Source organism: Equus asinus, chromosome 16 (genome assembly GCF_041296235.1).
Source record: "Equus asinus isolate D_3611 breed Donkey chromosome 16, EquAss-T2T_v2, whole genome shotgun sequence".
NCBI lineage: Eukaryota > Metazoa > Chordata > Mammalia > Perissodactyla > Equidae > Equus > Equus asinus.
In genome coordinates, this window is record NC_091805.1 from 23893997 (window position 1) to 23901993 (window position 7997).

The 7997-nt window shown below is 40.7% G+C and overlaps 1 non-coding gene across 1 annotated transcript; it reads right to left on the minus strand.

Annotated features, from left to right (window-relative positions):
• Positions 1-7277: 7277 nt before the first annotated feature.
• Positions 7278-7380, minus strand: LOC123277767 (U6 spliceosomal RNA). The gene has a single exon (XR_006514983.1). It is a non-coding gene; the product is annotated as a U6 spliceosomal RNA (small nuclear RNA).
• Positions 7381-7997: the final 617 nt, after the last annotated feature.

Consider the following 7997-nt stretch of genomic DNA (forward strand, 5'->3'; position numbering starts at 1 on the left):
AGCCACCTGAACAACATGCAGGAATTCACATCCAGATACATCATGGTGAAGTAGATTATTTTAACCTTCTAAATACATAGCATCCTCACCTAAAAAATCAATGTACCGAGAGTAGTGGAAATTCAGAAACTATCATGGTTTTAGACCCTGGTCACTTCAAGCACCTTGCAGCGACTGCTGAGGCTCAGATTTTTTACCGTTATAAAAAAAAAGATTAATTGATTAAATGGAATTTAAAAGATCACTAAACATTTTCTTAAAGTGTTTAATAAAATGACCCTTTAAAAACAACCTATTAGCTGTCGGATGCCTTTCAAAAGTATATAGCGCATCCTAATTAGAACAGAACAAACAAACAAACAGCTGAGGCCTTTAGGGTCCCCGAGATCACAAAACTTCCTGCCTCTTTTCTGACACCAACGGCTTGAAGCCCACTTCACCCCTGGACAGTCGGAGCCTGAGGCTGCAGTCTTGAAAGGCAGCCGGCAGCAGCTCGGACTGAAGTTGTTCTGGCAGCAGAAGGAGGCCCGAAAAGCATCTGATTATTCTAAAATGTGCTTTCATTGTGCTGCTTGCAGCTGTGAGTTAATTTTCTTTAAAAAAAAAAAAAAAAAAAACACGACCATTTGCTTCTTTAAAACCCAGGGTTTTTTTCCCCTCTGCAGAGCAGCTGCAAGGAGAGCCGCGTCGACTTCAAAGCCCCCTGCCTCTCTAAGAGCACCGCTGTGGGAGGATGCTTTCCTCACCAGCAGGGAAACAACACTGCGCTCCAGAGCGCGCTGGCTTCTAAGACTCTCCTCATTGGCTGATTTGTGAGGACAGACAGATGGATAGACCAATTGTAGAACTGTAGAATTTTAAAGTAGGCAGAGTCCTTAGACGTACTCAGTCCTACTCTCAGCTCTTTTACAGATGAGAAAATTCAAGGACATTGAGGTTAAGTGGCTAGCCTAAGATTTCACATCTAGTTAGGGTCAGCCCCACAGTGTATATAATCTGGAACCAGAAGCAATGGGGTGCAGGGAAATAGCAGTAAGGGTGCCATCGTTAGATTCTACCATCGAGCATTCTTCTTCCTCAAAGCAGTATTTATTATAGCTGTCCACCCGATATCTTAAAGATGGTTGGCCACTGGCTCCCTTGTTCCTCTCCAGTTCCATTCCTAAATCACCTTCTCGATAGAATTCCAGACTGCTTCTCTCTACCCACTGTTTGCCGAAGGCTCATCTCCCTCAAAAAGTGCCCTCTCTCCAATGCATCGTGCTTTATGTTCTAACCAGTTTAATACGACTGTAACTCATTAGATGTGAATATGTGCCTGGTTTAAATTTACTTCTAGCTTTTGAGATTCACATTGCTCCTGGAGTTTCTTCCTTTGACCACACTGAATTAGGCAAGTGACTTTTATCCTGGCTTTGGAGCTTCTTCAGTCAGCATTCAATAACCAGTGTCTCTGTGAATCCTCCCAGGTTTCTATATGTTAGAACGAGCCACATGATGATAAACAGGGGTAATCAATCCCATGTCTGCCATTGCCCTGTTAGCTAGAGGGTAGCTCTGCCAGTCACTTGCCAATCAATTTCACAGAATGTAGGTTGTGCCTCACCCAATTCAAGTTTCCTAATTAATGGAGTGACAAAATTTTGACATTTTGTTGGCTTCTTGGGTTCTGGTGGGAATTTGGGGAAGAGAATTGAATCAGGTTCAGAAGAAGGGGGAGAGTGAGTAAAGAGAGAATACACACTGACTTAATGGGTCTTTGTTGGTCTCAGTTTTTAACTAATACTAATTTTTTAAAAATAAATAATCTTTCTAATTATAAAAGCAATATATGTTAAGTGCATAAAGTCTTTTTAAAATACTAGAAAACATAAAGAATAAAATGAAAACCACTTTAATTAAATTTGATCTGTTTCATTTTCATGTAATTAAAACCTCAATGCAATCTAGCCTAAATAATTTGGTAAATGTTAGCGCATTCTAAAATTAGGGCAGGCTTTAGTGCTGTTTTGATTTAGAGATGTGACAAGGCCACCAGATACAAGGTCTCATTCCACCTCTGCTCTTTTTCCTGTGTGCCAGTTCACTTTAAGGCCAGCTTTCCCCATGGTCACAAAATTTCTTCCAACGTCACCTAGGACTCCATGTTACCTCATCCAGGGTCAGGGAGAGAGAATGGGTCCTCCCACCAAACTATTTAATAAAAATCTTTCAACTCTTTCTGATTAGATCAAATGAAATCATATGCCTACCTCTGAACCAGATATTGATGCCAAGGAAATGCTTTGCTCTAAATGACTTGGCCTGGATTATGTGTCCACCTCTAACCTAATAACCATAACTAAAGAGATGGGATTGTGTAATTGACTTCACTCAATGATGGACTACCTGCAGAACTCAAGGTGAAGGTCAACCTTACCAAACTACATGGCTACTGGACATGATGTGGAGGTAGGGGGGATAAAGAGATGGATACTGGGGAGTCAATCACAATGTCTTCCATACACCAGCAATCCAGTTGCCTAGGGCCACCAGCCCTGGTGGTCTAGTAGTTAAGATTAGGCGCTCTCACTTCTGTGGCCCAAGTTCATTTCCCAGACCGCCCATCTTTCAGTCGTCATACTGTAGCAGCTAGTGTTGCTATGATGCTAAAAACTATGTCATCAGTATTTCAGATACCCTCAGGGTCAGCCATGGTGGACAGGTTTCAGTGGAGCTTCCAGACTAAACGGACTAGGAAGGACTTGACCATGTACTTCTGAAAAAATTGGCCATAAAAACTCTATGAATAGCAGTGGAGCATTGTCTGTTATAATACCAGAGGGTCGGAGGATGGTGCAAAATGATGAGACAGGATTCAACTCTGCTATACACAGGGTCTCTAGGAGTTGGAACAGCCTCAATGGCACCAACAACAACAAAGGGAAGAGCCACTGTTGGTATTTTTGTTATATGGTTCTAAACACACACATAGTCTTTTTGTATGTGTGTGTGTATTACAAATCAAAATTATATTGTATATACTCTTTTATAACCTCTTTATCTTTCACTGAAAAATATATCATCAGAGTTTTCTTATGTCATCAAATATTCTAAAACTTATTTAAAAGGTTGCATGGGACTTAACCCCTAAGATTTGGACATTCATTAAATTGTTTCATTTTTCATTCTTACAAATTAAACTACAATAAACAAATTTGCACATATATCTTTGTTCACAACCAGGCTTGCTTCCATAGGATAGAATACTAGAAGTGGAATTGATTAGTGAAAGAATTTAAGCAAAACTTTTGGATACTTATTACAAAATCACCACCTAGAAATATTGTGTGAATGCTACACTCTGGCAACAGTATACATTAACAAATTTAAGTATCCACACTTGTTATATTTTTAAAGGCCCAAAATATAAAAAAATATTGTTTGGATTAGTAGTTAAATCCGTGGTGGAAAGTAAAAGGAGCGATCACTGATTTACTAAAAACTTGGAATTCAGGATATAGAAACTCTTAATTTTTTCAACCCATGATGCCTGGGCCTATCCTTAGAGGAAACACAAAATAAGATCATATTTGTGTGAAGAAGAGAACTAAGGTCCCCTCAGGATCTGCAATATGCTACTCTATTAGTTCTGACTCTTTGATATGTAAATTACAGGCATGCGATTTGAGCTGGCTTAGGCGAAAAGGCAAATTTATTGACTCATATGACAAAGAAGAATAAGAATGTAATTAGTAATGACTAGAACCAAAGATTTGATGGTACCAGGATCCTTCCTCCCCAGTCATTACCTCGCCTTTATCCATGTCTTCTCTTACTGCTAATCAGGATTCTCCGAGAAGCTAGGACCCCAGCTGCCAGAAGCTTCTGAGTCTGCATTTTCTCACCTTCACTACCAGAAAGCTTCAGCTTGGACTTCAACGATTCAAAGCTATGCCCTGATTGGCCCGGTTCAGGTCATCTGCAGGTCCTTGCTTCGAGGAGAGTGGAGCTGGGTTTCTGTAGAGCAACCAGTTCCTACTTGATTGGCAGCCCCTCATATCACAGACATGATCTAAGTAGAAGTGAACTGTTATCAGAGGGAGAGGGAAGGCATTCTACGTAGACACAAATAACCCATCTTATGAATATTATCTTTTAAAAATTCTCAAACAAGGGCCAGCCCCGTGGCCTAGTGGTTGAGTTCAGCACACTCCACTTCAGCTGCCCCGGTTCATGGGTTTGGATCCCAGGCGTGGACCTACACCACTTGTCAGCCATGCTGTGGCAGCAATGCACATACAATATAGAGGAAGACTGGCACAGATGTTAGCTCAGGGTAAATCTTCCTCACCAAAAAAGAGAAAAATTCTTAAACAAATCCATGACATAGTTACTACCATAAATGTGTAGAGGAGGAAACTGAGACTCACAGAAATCAAATTAATTTCCTTGGATCTTCCTCTCTCTCCCTCTCTCTCTCTCATACACACACATGCACAACAAAGTAATGGAGCTAGAATTTAAACCCTGGTCAGTCTAAATCTTATGCTTTTTCACTAATTATACATTAAACATTCTTTAGGAGTGTGGCTATTCTATAAATAAAGATACTATGATTAGATGGCAGGCAATACCAATCATCCCAACACACCCCCCTTCTGTGCGCACACACATACACACACACACCCCTCAACCATGTGGCCCTACACTGTCCTGGGTTGCCACTAATCCATGTGAGAGAATGTTTCATATGTGTCCGCCATCAGTTCACTCTCTGAGCCACTGCCGAGGGTTGCTGTGAATCACAGAGGAATGGGGAGAAGGAGGCCGCACGTTGGAGGAAACAGACAGCCTATCCTCGGCCCTCTCCAGGTCAAAATCTAACAGTTCCTCTAGGAAGATATGCTGAATTTCCATTTGACCACTTTCAATCATTTTCTCTTCTATACTCCAGGACCGTGGGCGAACTCTTCCCTAAAGTGCACGAAATGCCTTCTTAGCATCACGGAGGAGCCTGTAGATTCAGTCTAGTCTGTTCATCACATTTTGTGGCCTAGAGGAATAATGACCAGAGAGATTAAGCAACTTGCCCAGGGTTAAAAGCCTGGCTAATATCATAGGCAAATTCAAACTCAAGCCTCCCATCTCCCAGGCTAGTGATTTCCCATTCACATGTGGATGTTTCAGATGCTCCAAAGAGGAGTGAGCTCTTAGGGTGAAAATTACCATCAGGAAGTAGCTCCAGAGAGGACAGAAAAAGAAGATGAGTATCTATGCAATCTCAAAAGAAGGGCTTTTCTCACCATCTCCTTGGAAAGAGATGAACACTCACCCAATGTTAGCAGTGGAGAAGAGTAACTGAGGACAGCAGTGGAATGAAGACTAATGTAAAGTCCCTAAACATTTATTACATACCTATGTGGTGCCCAAACGCCTTTTATATGCAAGGTGCTGGGGATAGAGCAATAAACAACACAGACGTGGTCGTCAGCCTCATAAAGAAAGTGATCTAGTGGGGAAGATAGACATTAAACAAAAAGTCAGCTGTGATGGCTGCTTTGAAAAGTCGAGGGCAGGATACCATGGGAATGTGGAGCCCATCAATGGCAGTAGGACTGGCCGCTCAGAAGAGGGGAGTTTAAGGTGAGACTTGAAGGATGAATAGGATATGTTCAGGAGTGTGTGGAGTGGGATAGTGGGCCAAGCAAAGGGAAGAGCCCGCATAAAGGTCCAGAGGTGAAAGAAAGTGGTGATGTGGGATCTGAACCCAGGTCCCTGCAATTAGAGCATAGAGAGGGGAGAGGGTGGAACAATTGTCTGGAGAGGCAGGTATGGAGCACAGTGTGTAGAGCTCTGTGAGCTGTGTTCAAGAATTTGGTCTTTATCCCAAGGACAATGAGAAGGGGTTAAGCAGGGAGAAGTGGAGTAATCTCTGCATTTTTGATCATTCTAACAGGAGCAGCGAGAGATTAGAGGGGACTGAAACCAAACATAGTGAAAAACCTCTTCAGAGGCGCTTGCCCTGGTCTGATTACACCATAGTGGTGGCTTCAATGTGAGTGTTGACAGCGAGGAAGGGGAGGGGACTCAAGATTTGTTTCCATTGTTCCCTAAACCATGTATAAGAGGAAAAGCAAAAGCAAACCTAAAGTCTGTACATGGGAGGGGGTCTCTGAGAATTAGGGTAGAAAAGAATCCAAATTGCCTCCTGTTTGCTGGCAAAGGAATAGAAAAACGAGTACATAGAAAAAAAAAATTAGGTGTAGTAATTCTGATTCACAGACACTGTTTCCCGGCCAGATGCTGCCGTGGAAATTTCAGAAACACCCACTAAAATCATAAATGAAAATCACATATTCGTAACATTTAATGAGAATACAGGCTGAATTTACAGCCGCTGAATGTGCAATATGGATGAAGATGTTGATTTACCCATGGAAGATGGAAATATATATGATAGAGGAAAACAATACCCAGAAATGTGATAAACATTTGCATGAAAATGAGTCATTGGAAAAACTCAAAACTTCAATACTTTATGCACCAAATTATCTTCAGAGCAGTCAAAAAGAAATAATAATAAATAATAATAGTGCATTTTCCTGCCATTAATTTTTTTACAAAACTTCTGTTGACTTCAGTGGAAGTTCTGCATCAAGAATGTGGCCCGGGAAATTTATAGTCTGTAACTCAGAGACCAAAGACCTTGAACATCAAGAAAATCTCTTACCCTTATTTATATACACAGTTCTTTATCACAAAGGAAGAGCTGGTCCCCATTCCAAGTAACCAATCATTATGCAAGGAATATTCTGACTCACCCAGCATCCTTAATCAGTAAATGCTGTGCCAATGGAAAGAGAGTGGGAAGAAGTCACAGCATCCATTAATAAAAAATGACTGGGGCTTTCTATCAACAGAAGCATCATTAGGAAACGTATGGTAGGAAAATAGTAGACTGTAGATTTGTGGTGGCAGGGATGGCAATCGAATACTAACATTTATACCCTCTTAACCACTTTGTTTTAAAATGATGCCAGATTTCAGGTACCTACACACGGGCTTAATACAGTATTTGCATTTTCAATTTCTTGTTAAATTCCTAACCACAGTCTTAAAACATAGGACAGCCTTACCCGTCCCTTTGGCCCTCCCTCCAAACACAAATATTTCTTTTTTCCCCCAATTTTATTGAGATATAATTGACATATAACATTGTAGAAGTTTAAGGTATACGACTTAATGATTTGATATGTATATGTATTGCAAAATGACTTCCACAATAAGCTTAGTTTAAAAATATGGAAGGCTTCACAAACTTGTGTGTCATCCTTGCGCAGGGCCCATGATAATCTGTATCATTCGAATTTTTTAGTATATGGGCTTCAGGGTGAGCGCCACAGATATTTCTAACGGGTAATTGACTGTCATTGTCTGAGCATATCTCCCATGCACGTGTTGGTTAATTCTCGGCAAGAGATAAATCAGATGTGAAGAGGAAGGACTTCAGAATAATCTAATACTTTCTTGAAAAGTCTCCTCTCTTTGCTGCAGTTCCACTCCCAATCATGACCCCTTGAGTAAATAAAGAAAATATGATTCACATTTCCAATAAACTGTGCAATCTGTATTTCAACTGAGGATGCTGCTTGTCACACAGTAGACTTGTAATTCCAAGTAACGGTATTGCATTTTGAAAGAAAACAAGACAGTCTTGTTGCATTAACAGAAAGCTTTCTTGGGCGTGTCTCCTGGTGGGTTAAAAGGATTTGAGTCACTGAGGGTGAATGGGAGAATCTTAAGTTCATATAAAACACCTACAAATCTTAATAGGGGGATGAGCTAAAACGATAAAAGTCCCCACTACTGTATAACTTTTCAAGTATCACTAATGCATGTCACCAATGGATTAACTAATAGTATTCTGCTTTAATGGAATTTCTGCCCTATCATTAACCCAAGCATGGTCCATAAAGTCATTTGAATATCCATAAATGAGCTTACCACAGTATATG